Here is a 15,529-nt window from a genome sequence, read left to right as displayed (position 1 = left end):
TAACTGGATACTGTAGTTTTTATGTGCAAGTGCTGTACAACAGAAATAGTCTGCTCAGTGTTTATGTACCCGTCTATATTGTTTTACGAGATAAAAAAAAGATCACAAACATCTGCCAAATATTTTTTCCAGGTTGTAAATTTAAAGTTGGGATCCAACTTCACAGATTTTTGCTCTTGATCAGATATCCCTCTCCAAATCCTAATAATGTTTGGTCTTGTTGGTGTTTTTTTTTTTTTGGAGAAGTTTTATGCCACTATTTTCTTGCAAGCTTTGAAAAATGCCCGTCAAATGATGTAGTTTCATTTGACCCATGGAATATTGAAATCACATTAATGGATTGCTATCACACCTCTGCAGAAATAACTTTTCAAATCACTAAATAAAAACTGACTCGTTGTGACTCTGCAACCAATCAGTTACAGCGACAGTGAGCTTAAATCATGCATGCTGTCACGCTGATAACGTGGTCTATTATTGGATTCCACCACTTGTTGACAGCATATCCTTTAGATCACACAGTTTTTCATTGGTTTTGGATCATGAGGATTTTTTCTCTCATGCTTTTGGACTTCTGGCAGCAGGCACACAGAAGCACATGAGTCGCTGTCATTGCGCGCAACGTTTGCGGACGGTAGAGATCTGTGAGGACTTGTTGCGAGCCATACGACGGCGGCAGCCTCCCGGAGCTGTCAAATATTGCGCACAGGCTTCAGTCTCCAGTCAGTGGAGTAAGCAGACTAATCCATCAGACAAACAACTCGGGGGATTAACCTTTTTTAGCCTTGCGAAAGTAGTTTTCGCCTCCGCACCCGGAAGCCTGCTTTTAAAATCATTATTAATTTGTCACATGGCTTTTGGAGAATTCAATAACAACAAAAATGGCGACAATCACGTTGCTCTGTGTGGTCTTGCTGCGTCATTAAAAATATTCATGTAAACACGGGGAATTGAAGGAGGAAATTGCAGGTAGGTGATTCCATTTTTTCTCAGATAATAAACGTCAGATGGTTGTAATGAGGAATATAATTATTATACTTGAAACGTACGCATGCTGTTGGTTTTTGCTGGAAAAGGGGTGTGGTATGCAATGCTGGGCGTTAACGTTTGGCTGCACAATATTCACTTCGAACATTGCATTTTCTGTCTCGTCTTAAGTCGCTTTTTAAGGACATGTGCCGCTGACTCAACGCAGTTATGCATGGTTTTATGTGATGGCATTAATTCGGTGTTGTTACAATTGGGCAACTTTATTTGTAGCAGCACGCTGTGGCACAGTTTCTTGCTGTAATGTTCATTTGCTAAGATTAGTATGGGAGCCATTGATCCGTGTCTCTGCATGTTGTTCCCTCTCTGTGAGCTTATAGGTATTATTGAGGATTTATGTTAATATGGACGCGCTTTTTCTTCACACCGTCTCTTTACAGACATACATGACAACACACGCAGCAGGCTACAGCCCAGTCGTGTTGTCCTCTGCCTTTTTTTAATTATTGCAACATGTTGCTTTTTTTCGCTTTTCACGTCTGACACGAACATTTCTTGCCAGAGAGCCGTGCGCGGCGGGGCTAATGGGTTGTTTACATGAAGGTTGTGCGGAGGGCGGACTGACGAGGAGGTGGAGCGCTACGTCGGCCACAGACGCCACCGGACTGCTCGAGAGGCTTCTCGCGGCGAGGAGGGGGCGGATCTCGGGAGGAGAAACCATAACAAGTCTGACGTCAGCTGGCCTTGTGGTTGGTATGAATAATATACAGAGTAGTTGTCTCCACCAAGTCCAGGCAGGAAGGAGGGTGAGAGGGGAAAATACCAGTAATTGTTTTATGAGATGAAACATTAACTAGCCTTCTGAGCAGAATAAGAACATCAATCAAATATTTTACATGAACTGAGATTGCAGAGAAACGCTTTACATGTGCATATGGAAAAAAATAAATACTATGAGTCTATTCCTTTGACTTCAAGAATTTTAAAAAGCTGATGTTATTTATGATTATATCATTCAGTTCTTATTGCATGTGCAGGGTTGTGCATTATTAACTCTTCTCCCTTTTAGGGTATGTGCAAGTTAGAATAATATATATTATTATATTATTATATATATAATATATATAGATCAATTAAAGTAAACATTTATTAAAGGACAACTGAGTGGTCCTTTTAAGGACAGAACAAACCATTGCATCCCTTTGGTGTGCATTAGGCAAAGTTAACTTCAATTAAGAACTAAATTAAGGATTCATCAGCTCTGTATTGAGTTGCATACATTTGACTCCTATATTCATGAAATACTGTCCCCTATCAGAAATCCTTAGTTTCCCCGATGAAATACAAATAGAGTTTATGTGTTAACAGTTGTCACACTGATTTTGTTTTTGTTTTTCAGTTGTCTTCACATGTTTCCTGAGAATATTCGGCAGTTAAACAAAGAAAAAGTAAACTTAAGACATACCTTTTTAAATCTAGCTTTTAATTTGGAGTAATTTATTTTTAGCCCTGGACTGCATTATATTATTATTTTAATCACGCTTTAACATTTACTTATCTTATTTAATTATTTATTTATCTATTTTATTCCCTGTATTCATCTGATCTTGTCAACACTATCTTATTATGAACTTTTCGTTCCATCTTACTAATTTTATTAATGTTCTACTGTGTTGATTTTATTTTATCTAACCTTTTAAGTATTTATTTATAATAATGCCTTTTAAATTTTAGCATTGCTGTTGTTTTCTGTCTCTCTGTTATTTTGTGAATCACTTTGGGGCTTCATGTTTATATGTATGAAATGTGTTATATAAATAAAGTTGAGTTAGTTGAGATTAATGGTTGCAATTCCATAGCTAGAGAGCAAACTACTCCCTGCTATAGATCAATGTTCAGAAGGATTCTTCAATGGATTTTAAATGAAGCATATCAGGTTACATGCCCTTTACTCTGTAGAGTTATGTGTTACTATATCAGCTACAGTATGTTTCTTTAATTTTTTTTACATGGAAAATAATGAAACCAAGTGATACAACTTGTGTTTTTTTGCATTAGATAGCAGCACATAAGGTTTAAGAATAAAAAGGGAAAAGGTAATTTTTGTACCCAATGAAGTGTTGCACAGATATTGTGAGATGGAGAGAAGCCTGATCTGCTAGATTTGACAGGCTGCCCTGGTGTCAGTTATCACAGTGCTGATGCTGTCCCACTCGAGAGGTACAGTACTGTGATAACTGAAGGAGTGGCTGCCAACTTGACACGAGTGCGGAGTTTCAAATCACGTCCTGAGGAGCGAGGAGAAGAAATAAATGGTTGTTGTGTCATGTATTAAGATATCCAAAAATCCAAATGTCTTCTTTTATAAGATAATTTCCTTGAGTTGAATTTGTCACACAATCATTGCCTGGAGACAACTTTTTTTATTGATGTTATTGTGTTTAAGAAAAAGAAACATTAAACCCATAACCTGTGAGTCTTATTGATTGTACATTTTACTGTGTTAAGAGAAATAAAGTCATTGTTTTTATTGAATGTCCATGTTCCTTTAATTATCTCTGCTTTGAAAAGTTGATGTAGCTTAAACACAGACTTTTGCCTTTTGAAACACACACCTCTTAAGTTACAAGTATAAATTGAGTAAATGTATTATTTAAATATTTAGTTAAATCCCTCTTCATAACATTGATAATTATAGTCCTGTTAGAAAGAAACATATTAATGTCAGAAAACTTAATAAACAAAACACTGCATTCATTTACTGTGTTTTCTCTGCCTATACTGCTGACTTTAAATCTGAACATCATATACATATCACTTTGAAAATTATGTAGTGTATTTCCTTTTCTCTTCCAAATTATCAGGACATTGGATCAGAACTGTGGGTCAATGGTGCCCAGTTTGAATTGTAAGGTAGCTCTAAATTGTTAATACACATGTTGTCAATAGAGGGAGCTAAAGATCTATTATTCATGTGTTTTATGGTTTACACAGCAAGTTCCACAGCTTTTTCCTCCCACCGTATTATCTGTGACGGAAACTTGAAAAAAAGAAAAAACAGTTTATAAAGTTGGTGAAGCAATAAAGGGCTGATTTATGAATACTGACAGAACAAATTCAGGCTAAACAATCGGCTGCGTTCAGCTTTGATAACACATATAATCTCAGTTATTTTCTCATGTGAAAAACAAACAGATTGATCTAACGCACATCTGTATGAATACACGTGATCATGACCACAGCGGCCTCTAAATATTGGTAGTTTCTACATTAACATCCAGATTTTGTCCATATTTAACTGATTAAACCACTTGTATTGTATATGTGCCTGATACCTATAGACTGAAATCAGTCCTATTCTTCAGAAGCCTGTTTTGAATGTAAATGCAAAGTTTGAGTCATATCTGGTAACCCACAGGTCACTGCACCTGTCATTATATGTTTGCACTCAGGGAACAGAAGTGTCGCTAGCGCGGTGGAAATCCCCACAGAGTCATGGTTCAGACTTTGTTTTTGTCTTACTCCTATCTCACTTTGTTGATTCACGTTATCTTTTTTTTTTAAAGAAACCGTGGTAAAGCATGTATCTATATATATTCATCTTATACATAACAATTCAACTTGAAAGAGTCACAACCTAAAAAGAAACAACATTCAAACCTGCTAAAGAGAAATGCCACTGACTGCTATGATTGAAGGGGAACTTTCTGCCATACTTCCTTCAATAGAAACAGTAAAGCGATAACTGGGATGTGTCATGGGAAGTCCCTCCATTTGAAATAACCCCTTTTGTTGTCCTGCAGAAGCTTTCACGTCCGCATTCTTTCACTTCAGGAAGTAAGGCGTTTTCCACTTTGTCAGCACAGATCCCAGTCGTATCCCCATGTTTCTTTGGCTATGTACCAATGGATCACTTGGAGCTGATAATTGTAGCAGTGAAGCAGGTTTGTCACTGAAGCCTGACCCTTCAGTGTAGTTAACACCGCACTCCTGCTGACACTAACCACTGCACACAAACACAAGGCTGCTGCACTCCTCTTTTATTGATATAGTCTTTATTTAGAACTCATAAGCCGATTAGAAACACTTTCATGAATGGTTCATTGCACACTATTGAGAAGTTTTAAGCATGAAGAAGTGTGCAGGTATGCTTTTATCAAGGAATATAACTTCCTCTGCCGGTATGCTTAAGTGCAGGCAGTGAGGTAGATTCCTATTTTGGAGGCTTTTGGACTATCTTGAGGGGACAGCTAAACAAATGGGGAAATAGTGAGAGTGACATGCATGCAGAGAATCAAACCTGTGACCAATGCATTGAGGGACTATAGTCTGTGTTTATGGAGTACCCTGCTTAACCGTGCACCTATTTTTTGCATTTGTATGTGCAAAGCATCTACATGAGCATGCAAACTTTGCCACCTCAGCTGTTAAGGCAATACAAATATAAATATTAATACAAATATAAATGTAAGTGCATTATATACTTATTGACGTATATTACTTGACAGTTCTTCTAGATTTGATAAACAGATCAGCTCTGTTGTGAAGACAAGCTTCTTCCAGTTGAGACTTCTGGGCAAAGTAAGGCATATCTCCCTCCTCATTAGTTTGAGAAGGTTATCCACATAATTATCACATCTCGGCTGGATTATTGTAATTCTTTGTATTGTGGTGTTGATCAGTTGTCTCTTCGTCGCCTGCAGCAGGTACAAAATGCAGCTGCACGCCTGCTGACTGGGAGGAGACGACAAGATCACATCACACCTTACTGGCGTCCCTTCACTGGCTTCCTGTCAGTTTCAGGACCCTGTTCAAGATATTGCCATGTTTTTTAAAAGCTTAAATGGGCTGGCACCATTATACCTGTGTGAGTGTGTGCACCTGCACGATTCCAGCCAAGCACTCAGGTCAACGCACCAGGTGGTTTAGATGTCCCAAGATGGAGGCTCAAATATAGAGAGTGAGCCTTTGCAGTGGCTGCTCCCGCACTGTGGAACAGTCTGCCTCAGAATATAAGACATGCTCGGACATTTGAGAGTTTTAAATCTTTACTTAAATGCACCTCTTTGCATTGGCTTTTAATACCTGTTGAACGAGACATCCACATTTTATTTTGCTTTTATTTATTGTGGCTTTTTCTTGTGTTATCTATTGTGGTTTTGATATCTATTCTTTTTTAATTACTATTTGTTTTTATTGATTGTGTTTTTAAGCTTGTACAGCACTCTGGCCAACTGAGGTTGTTTTTTAAATGTGCTATATAAATTAAGTTTGACGTGACTTATTTTTGATGGTGAAAAACTCTCACAGCAATTAGTTCAAGGGTAAGTAACAGAGTGAAACAAACATCCCAGTCTATTATTAACTTTCCAGATAGTCTCCTTCTTTCACTATATCTCCATGCTTTACAAGATAAATAAAAGTTTCAAAACCTTGTCATATACATTGAATTTACCTGTTAGTGTGTGGGATTTTTTCCACTGCCATGAATTGCACTTAAACAATCCATTAACTGTCCTGGATTGTGGTGGAGAACTGGTAGAGTCAACCAATCAATCAATCAATCAATCATTCTTTATTTGTATAGCGCCAAATCACAACAAACGTTATCTCAAGACGCTTTTACAAACATAGGAGGTCTAGACCACTCTATGTCAAAAGTCCTGTTTCTGTCTGAAAAATATGTTGCAGAGGAACCATAATGAAATCATTAATTCATCCAACGTCAGTATTTACAACTTGTCTCTGTACTTATTTTATCACAGTCAGTGCGGCAACTCCAACTTTAAAGGAAATCAGCCACAGGGTTGGCAGGATCCTTCTTCCAAAGAAAGAACTAGTCACCTTATTTTCCCTTTCTGGACTAGTCTAAGATTCCTGCTTTCCCCTTTGTTGTCTGTTACGCAGTTTTCTTAAAACAGACAGAATCTGACATGTTCCATGACCTGGCAACCATAATATGTTAGTGTTTGATTTAGCATGGAAACACATTTGGTTTCCAATAACTAAAAAAAAAGACTAAATGGACAGTTATGCAAGCTAACAGGAAGTGAGGACCCTTGATGGATAATTTTACCGTGGCTAATTGTTGAGTTTTAGATGTACAATCACAAAGTTGTTTTCAGTGATCTCAAACTAAGACCCCCGAAAGAAATGTTTATCTTTCTTTAAAATTCCATTACTTTCTTGGGTCTAACCATCCATGCTCAGAAATAGGTTCTGCATATTCCTACTTTACTTGGATGTTTGACCTTCCTGTTGCATAATAGCTCAGCTGAGGTTAATACCAAAAGGCTGTCACCGAATTCACCCACTGGACCATGAATGTGTCTTTCTGCTCGCCTTCACTCTCAGCTTAAGATCTACCTAAAAGCATGTTTCTTTGTGTCATCCCAGCTGGTGTAGAAGTCAAACATTGCCTAATATGTAACAAACACATGAACACAAAAGCAGTTGTGGATTGACTTTTCAATTAAGACCAAAAGACATCTTGTGCATGGCAGTTGCAGTCTGAAAATATGTTTCGTCCTAAATCTTGGAATTTTGAGCAAAGAAAAGCAAGATTATTAAGCTTTTTGGTGGAACATATTAGACCAGTATAATGCAAAGCCAGTAACTTTGCAGTACATCTTAAAAACAAGTCTTAAGAAGTATTTTACCTTTGAGAACATGTAACATGATTTACCCTAACACCAGTGCTAACTGTAACCCAAACCAAGGCTTTACTCTTAGATTTAACACAAACATTAGAGTCCTTTGACTTGGGAACAGCCAACAACAGTGACCATTCATTATTTGATCTCTATCATATCACATAGGCTATCTCAGCTTTAGTTGACAATCATTGCATTGCAGACACAGGGGTCATGCAGTTGCCAAATTTGTCTTTTAAAGACATCTATTTGTCAACCATGCTCATAGTAAATTTGAGCCTCAGATCATTGTTGAATTTGAATATGGCTTTTTAAAAGTTGTATTTAAATGCTATCGTATGGTCTGTGGGCAACAACAAGAGTAAAAGTAAAAGTTAGAGGGAACACAGACACTCAGGACACTTTCACATATTTACTTGTTTTAAATAAAACAAAAAAGGAGAACACAAAAAACAAACAAACATTACAAACATATATATGTTTTATGATGCCACAGTTTGTCTTAAATCTAAACAAATGCGTCCCGAACTAGAGCATGTGACTACTATTGACCCAAAGTTGTGACAAGGGAAGCGTGGTGGTGAAATAAAAATAATACACATTGTTCTACACTGTTCTACCTAAGAAAAAAACTCAGGCTGATGAATCTACACCAAAACCATATCCTGCCATTGTTGGCTTCACCTCCAACAATGATGGGTGGACTCCACCCTGAACCTTATGAAAGTTACATGTTGTAGTGTCGCTTGAAGTGCTGTCTCCTGGAAAAGTGGTTTGTTGTTGTTTTCAATCAATCAATCAATCAATCAATCAATCAATCAATCAATCAATCAATCAATCAATCAATCAATCAATCAATCAATCAATCAATCAATCAATCAATCAATCAATCACTCACTCACTCACTCACTCACTCACTCACTCACTCACTCACTCACTCACTCACTCACTCACTCACTCACTCACTCACTCAATCAATCAATCAACCAATCACTCAATCAATAAATCAATAAATCAATCAGACTTTATTTATAAAGCGCTTTTCATACAATGAAATGGTAACACAAAGTGCTGCACATAGAAAACAACTTAAAATAGAATAAATTAAGAAAAGATATAAAAAAGGCCCCCCATCCTAATCCCAACCCCTCCATTATACAAATTATATTTAATGTCAATAATTATTATACAACAAAATAAGTAAAATAAAAAAAGAAGTTGCTGAATGATCTGAGGAAATGTTCTCATGACAACCTGATTTGATTTGATGTCTTTATTTCAAACATGTAAAGTAATTTAGAAAAAAAAAGTAAAAAAGAAGAAATAGTTATACAAAAAAAAAAAATCAATCAGTTCAATTAGCAAGCACTGAAACATTCTACTTTACATGTGCGGAAAGGAGTAGGAAGAAGTTCAAACTTACTAACCCTACCTCTTCATTCACTATTTTTTGGCATTATACTAGTGCATTCCCACAAAACAAATCTTCATAACCTATCTTCATACTTACACCTACAATCAAAAGCAAACCAATCATGATTCTCAACACTTGTCTTCCTCCTTGTACCTCATTAAAATTATTTCTTTATACCTCTTCTTGAACTTAATTATGTTATGGCATTGCTGTAGCGCCATTGAGTCTGTTCCACGGTTTTAGACCACAGATTGAAACACAAAAGCTACTCCTTGTTGTCCGAACACTCACCATCTTTGATCTTAACTTCCCTCTTAAGCTATAACCCCCCTATCTTTCAAAGAAAAATCTTTGAATATTTCCTGGCAGAAGATTTGTCCTTAATGAGGACACTGGAGGAAACATAAGATGTTAAAAGTCAACACAGGAAATTAAACTCACAAAATAAAATACAAAATACATTAAAATATTAAATATGAGTACAAGGTTATTTTTTACATATCCATGCACAGCTTTTTTTCAGATTAAACACAGATGTATAGTTGATCTGATTTTGGAGTATTTTTCTAACTTGGAAATTATGAATATTTCCATATATTTTTCTGTTTTTTTATGACATGCACCATCTTAATGTTTTCTCTCAGAAGCAGTCAGAGTGACTCTAACAACAGAGGGTTAACGACGTCACCACGATTGACAAGCTCGGCAGCCAATCAGGAGCCGTGTTCGGACGAAAGACACTGCGTTGTTTTCGGGAAAGGGGACGGTACTTGACAGGAAGGGTTTGGTCGAACAGAAGTGCACTGCGACTTCCGTTTTTAGGCTACGAAATCCACATTTCTTGGATTAACTCAACGTTTTCACTCTTTCTGGATACAGGATATTGTCTTGAATCGATTTGGGAAAACAATAGAGTTGTAGAAGTTGAAATACGTACAGAGGGGAGCTTCAACTTGCTGGAATCGTCTAATGTTCTAACCGAAACGGAAGTAAGTTGCCAGCTGTCTGGCTGCGCTCTCGAGGTGAGTAAAATAACCCTTTATTATATTTCTCCTTCTGAATAAATGCCCAAATGTACTCCTCTTTACACAACTACTTGTTTTTTAACCTTTGCCTATCGTTGTCAAGTGAAGAAATGCTAAATTACTGTTTGCTTTGACCGTTTAAGTGAACTGGCTAACAAGCTAATGTCACCCAATGGTAGGTTGGTGTAGTTAGCATGACAGCATTGACACAATGTGTTAAATGATATAACACACTGATACTCTCTGATTTACTCTCAATGACCAGTCATAAAGGTTTGATCAGAATTAAAGTGGTTAAAATGAGTACACCGTATTTGGCAGATCTGATGCAATCACCATCACAAACCAGGCCCCACTATTCTACAAACTTAAAGTTTGAAATCATGTAAAGTGTAATATCTAGGTGTTCCAAGGCAGGATTATGTGGGATTAATATTGTTTTTATTTTTAAAAATGACACAAAATTGTACTGTCTGTAAAAGTGATCATAAAGAAAGTGAAACCTTTTTTTATTAAGCAGCCACACTCTCCTTGTGAGTATCCATATGGATTGAAAGAAAACGAAAGAATGCAAAAGATTATTTGAATGAAAAAAACAAGTGCTGAATGAAAAGCACCTTTAAGTGATTTTTAATGATTTATTATTACATGCACAATTTGTTTTGATTTTTGCATCTAGTTCACCGGAAAATATCTCTTTTGCATATATATATATATTTTTGTAAATTTGTATTTCTGAATTTTTGCTCACTCAAGGTAGGGTAATGCAGCCCTGAATGGCTTAGAAAATGTGCATTAATAATTTTATAATGGTGAAGTTATAGTGTCATACTGGAAAGAGGTGGAGAACGCATTTATTTCATACTTTTATTAAAGGTATATCTAAGTTTTGAAAACTTAGGGGTAAGGGTTAAGCATCAATTCATTAGAAGCAATAAGTAAACTTGAAAGGCATCTTTTTAAATTAACTACGTTTGGCAACAAAGTCTACCTAAAATTAATTTATGGTTAAAAACAATTGAACATGTATTAGAAGATGAAATCATAATGTATGCTATAAGAGATGATGTGGAAAAAAATCCATAAAATCTACCCTAAAATCAGACTTGGCAGAATGTACAATTTTATAAACTTACATCAAGAATAGAAAAGCACTAGACCACCACCCCAACCCCACTCCCTTTTTAAAATGTATTTATTTATTTTTGTATTAATATCATTATTATTTCTTTTTTTTTGGTCCCCTTTTTCTTATACTGTGTTATTATTATTATTTTTGGTTGTTTTGAGTTTGGGTCATTTTATTGTTATGTCATTTTCCATTTAATGTATGTAGCAATAAGGCGGAAAAAATGCAATGTACTTAAAAGTACAGTTATCTGGAAACATGATTTTTTTTTCTATGCAATAAAGCAATATAATAATAATAATAATAACAATAATAATAATGATAATAATAATAAAAATAATAATTATACAAGGAGGATTTATTTGGGTCCCAATTGGGAGAATGCTAACAGAAAATTTGAAATAAGGCAACAAAATAGTAATAGTTAATTCAAAAATTAGGCATTGGCTATTGGTTGAATTGTAATTTTAACCAGTATCAGTTTCACACTTGTTTTTTTTCAATCAGTGCATCACTAACTAAACCTGCCCTTAACCTAACATCTAGTGATTGTAAGAGAAAATTTTAAAAATGTGCATGTATATAGTTGCAGGTGATTATGACATTTTTGGGGTAGAATGCTGTTTTTTGTCGTTGGCATGACTCACCATCACATTTTGAAGATGTTTCAGTTATCAGTTTAACATATTCTATAAACCACTCAATCAATCAATTATTTAAGAATGTTTCAAACTAATAGTAAGCTGCAGCCCTTCTCTTAGTGCACGTCTAACTAAAACATCCATATCCTGACATTAAGAGGTAAGTGGCTTCACACATTTGAGGTTAACAAAAGTAGTAGCTTCCTCATCCTGAGCTCAAAACAAAAAAACATGCACAGAGTTTCTGTCCTTTCTACCTGTTAACCTAAATTCATCTCGAACAAAGAAGAACATGTTTAATACCAGCTTCCCTAAAGTGTGCTCTTTACACAAACCAGATATTGCAGGCTCTGCAACATTAGATTGGCATTTCATTGGAATCCAAATGAACGAGTTGCAAGCTTAGCATTCCTCCCCAACTATGCTGTGCAGACATCTTCAAAGTCTGTTCTTTAAAAACAGATAGAACATATCTGTTAAAACTAAGAGGGTGTTAAGGTCTATTCATCTGTGCAAACAATACATGCTCTTGTCTTAGAGACATATATGGTCAAGTCACTGTTATTCTTATGGCCACCTTATCATGTAGTTTCTGTGTAAGTACATATTACTGGCAGAGCTATTTCATATTAACTAGCAAGCAACATCTGTGTTGCTAGTTAAAAAGTCAATATATATTCTAAATATGTAGCAGACATACAATTCTATTGAATAATGAAATATAACCTGATACAATGAACGTTCTTTTGATGGGAGAGCATTCAAAACACTCTTAGTTTCATTCTTTTCACTAGTTTCAGTAAAAAACATTATAAATGGTAACGTGTTCACTGTGATATTTGACTTTCTTGACCTTTAATGTGTTAACAACGTGGCCTTTGTTAAATCAATGCTCTAACAGCTCATTATCTGCCTACCTGTGTTTCAATTACAATAAGACTTTTGTTTTCAGGTTTCTACTGAATGGAAACAAAAAGTTAATTTTTAAAAATATTCGTCGATGTTAAATGCAGTGTGTATTTGTCTTTCTCCAACTTCTAAGTTGACAACATTCAGTTGCATATACTTTTGAATAACAATGGATTAAGATTACCCACAAACTATTTAAAATATGCCATCACAATATGAAATGTCAATAAGATAAGACGGTCACAAAGAACTTATTTTATCAGTTTAAAGTTTCACAACACTAGAATTCGTTATTCATTAACCAGTATTGACATGTATTGAATGACATATAACTGACATTAGGGTCAAAGGTCCTAAACACGCTTCCTTTTTCAATTTTTTTAGCTTTATTTCAAATTATTTCTTAATGTTTGAACAAGCAAGTACATGTACAAATCAAGCAGCAACGGAGGCATGCAAACATAAGGTGGTTATTTTAGCTCTTTTTGTTTTGAGCCATCCTACCATGGTGTTTGTATTCTTTGCTTTATTTCACATTGTTTATTTAATTGATGTGTAAAAGCCAAGCGACAACCACCAGTCTGAAAATATGAAGCCAATGCGGAAATGTTAAAAAACTGCAGTTCCTCGAGTGTTCACTTGAGGCTGGCTGGAGAAACACCAGAAACCACATACACACCAATTAAAAAACAATGATCTTTACAGCATTAATAAACATGTTTACAGCCTGATTAAAAAAACAAGTGTAGCTCATTTCTTTATCGGCACACACTTTAAGGGAGTGAATTTTTTCATAATGCGATGGTTCAGAAGATATTAAAATTACGAGTTTTGCCCATTTAAGGACATGAATAACTTGATTGACAGGTGGGGAACACTGTAGCTGGTGGTGAGGAGGCTCAAAGCCCACCTCTTTACCTCACACTAGCTCGACAGCAGTTATGTCCGGTTGTGTTCAGCACTTCCAATATGGCTCCCACCGACGATTGGCTTCAAAACAGCACTTCAGAAACATGGGTGACATCACGGATACTACATCCATTATTTATACAGTCTGTGGTAATTACATGACGAGCATCATTCATAATAACTAGCAAGTCTGTACGGAGTCAAAAGCATCAAATCCATAGTAGGTAAACCAACTATAGCCCTGATACCTTTAGCAGCATCAAAGGCCAAAGTGATCGTGAATATAGAACTCATGAATAAAGGCAGACAGGACACAAATACTGCTTTCTTTAGTTGCTTTTTAGAATCTAACCAATTCAATAGACAACCTTCAAAGGTAGGTCCAACTTTTGAATGACTGTTTTCTGACGGTGTCCATCAAACTAATGATACCCCTAGCTGGCAAACACCCCCTGTATGGCTGAGGAAACTTAGCACTTGTAAACTTGCGTGGGTGCTGAATCTTCAAAAACAGCTGCAGACATATCCCTAGGTAGGAAAGTGCATGAATGACTCATTAATGCTGAGATATTTCAGAGAGCGGAACCATAATACGGACGGAGACCCTGATAACTAATAAAAACTATTCAAAAATAGTTCTAATGATAATGAATGATTAATCTAAAAGTAATGATGCTTTGTTGTGATACCAGTTTTGCACAAAAAACAATCAATGAAATGAACAGATGGTGCTGAAGTACTCAGATGATGTCCCAATACCCCCTGGTGTCTGAAAGTAAACACACATAAAAGCCCCATCTGAGTCACTCCATGCAGCTATTGGCCAGGTTTTTGTTACGCTTCAGTGTGCAAACTGCAGATATTATTAATCTGACTAACTCCTCAGTTAGACTAACACCTCTAACACAAAGACGTGAGGGTGTGAAGGCTCAAAATGTTTATCGGATTTGGGAAAAAGCAGCTTTTTTGAGGGTAAGCTTCAACGTTATTTGATTTTCTGTGATTAAAATTGTAGTAATGAAAGTATTTGTTTCACAATAACCAATTTAAAGTGATAGGAAAATGTTATCTCAATCAATTATCAAAGATTCTTTTTGCAGATTTTACCATCATGCAGTGCTTTTGATTGTTTAGGAATTTAATTCTTCTTCTATCAATGTAAACCATACATTATCACACAGGTAAAACACAGGTTTAGCAAATTTGTAATGTGCAATTGCATGGATTTGTGCTCTCTTCTGTCTGCTGGACATGTTTGTTTTCTTGCACAGTTAGTGCATGGTTAGTTTACATTTTCACATTTGTCATCCAAATTCAGACACTATTATTTCCTTGGTACCTTTGTTCTATAACCCTATTATAGCCATAGACTGTATAAATAATGGACGTAGTATCCGTGACGTCACCCATCTGTTCCTGAGAGCTGTTTTTAAGCCAATCGACGGCGGCAGCCATATTGGAAATGCAGAACTCAACCAGGCAGAGCGTGACATAGGGTGAGCCGCCTAGCCCTCAGCTATGTGTTCCCGACCGGGAGTCAGGTCAGTCATGTCCCTATTTGGGCATAAACTCAGAATCTTAATATTTGCTGAACCGTCACGTTAGAAACAAATTCACCCCCCGTACAGTGTGTGCCGATAGAGAGGTTAGCTTTTGAACCAGGCTGTAAACATGTTTATTAATGCTGCAAAGATCGTCTTTTTCCATATTCATATCTATGAGGTTTCCGGTGTTTCTGCAGCCAGTCCTTAAGCGGATTCTCGATGTATTGCAGTTTATGACACTTCCACATGGGCTTCATCGTTTGAGACCTGAGGTTGCCTTTTGATTATAGCCTGTGTTTGTCATGGTGCTTAGTGTGA

At 36.2% G+C, this 15,529-nt stretch overlaps 1 protein-coding gene across 1 annotated transcript in view; it reads left to right on the top strand.

Moving 5' to 3' along the window:
• Positions 1-9,788: 9,788 nt before the first annotated feature.
• The window catches only part of jak1 (Janus kinase 1), a 42,813-nt gene continuing 37,072 nt past the window's right edge, over positions 9,789-15,529 (top strand). The window contains exon 1 of the mRNA XM_034709465.1: positions 9,789-10,076. The gene's annotated coding sequence lies outside the window, so the exon portion shown is untranslated. The remainder of the gene's footprint in view (positions 10,077-15,529) is intronic.

This window comes from Notolabrus celidotus, chromosome 2 (assembly GCF_009762535.1).
Source record: "Notolabrus celidotus isolate fNotCel1 chromosome 2, fNotCel1.pri, whole genome shotgun sequence".
In the NCBI taxonomy this organism is placed as follows: domain Eukaryota; kingdom Metazoa; phylum Chordata; class Actinopteri; order Labriformes; family Labridae; genus Notolabrus; species Notolabrus celidotus.
Note: the sequence above shows the minus strand (reverse complement) of the source record. Positions and strands in the feature narration are given on the sequence as shown.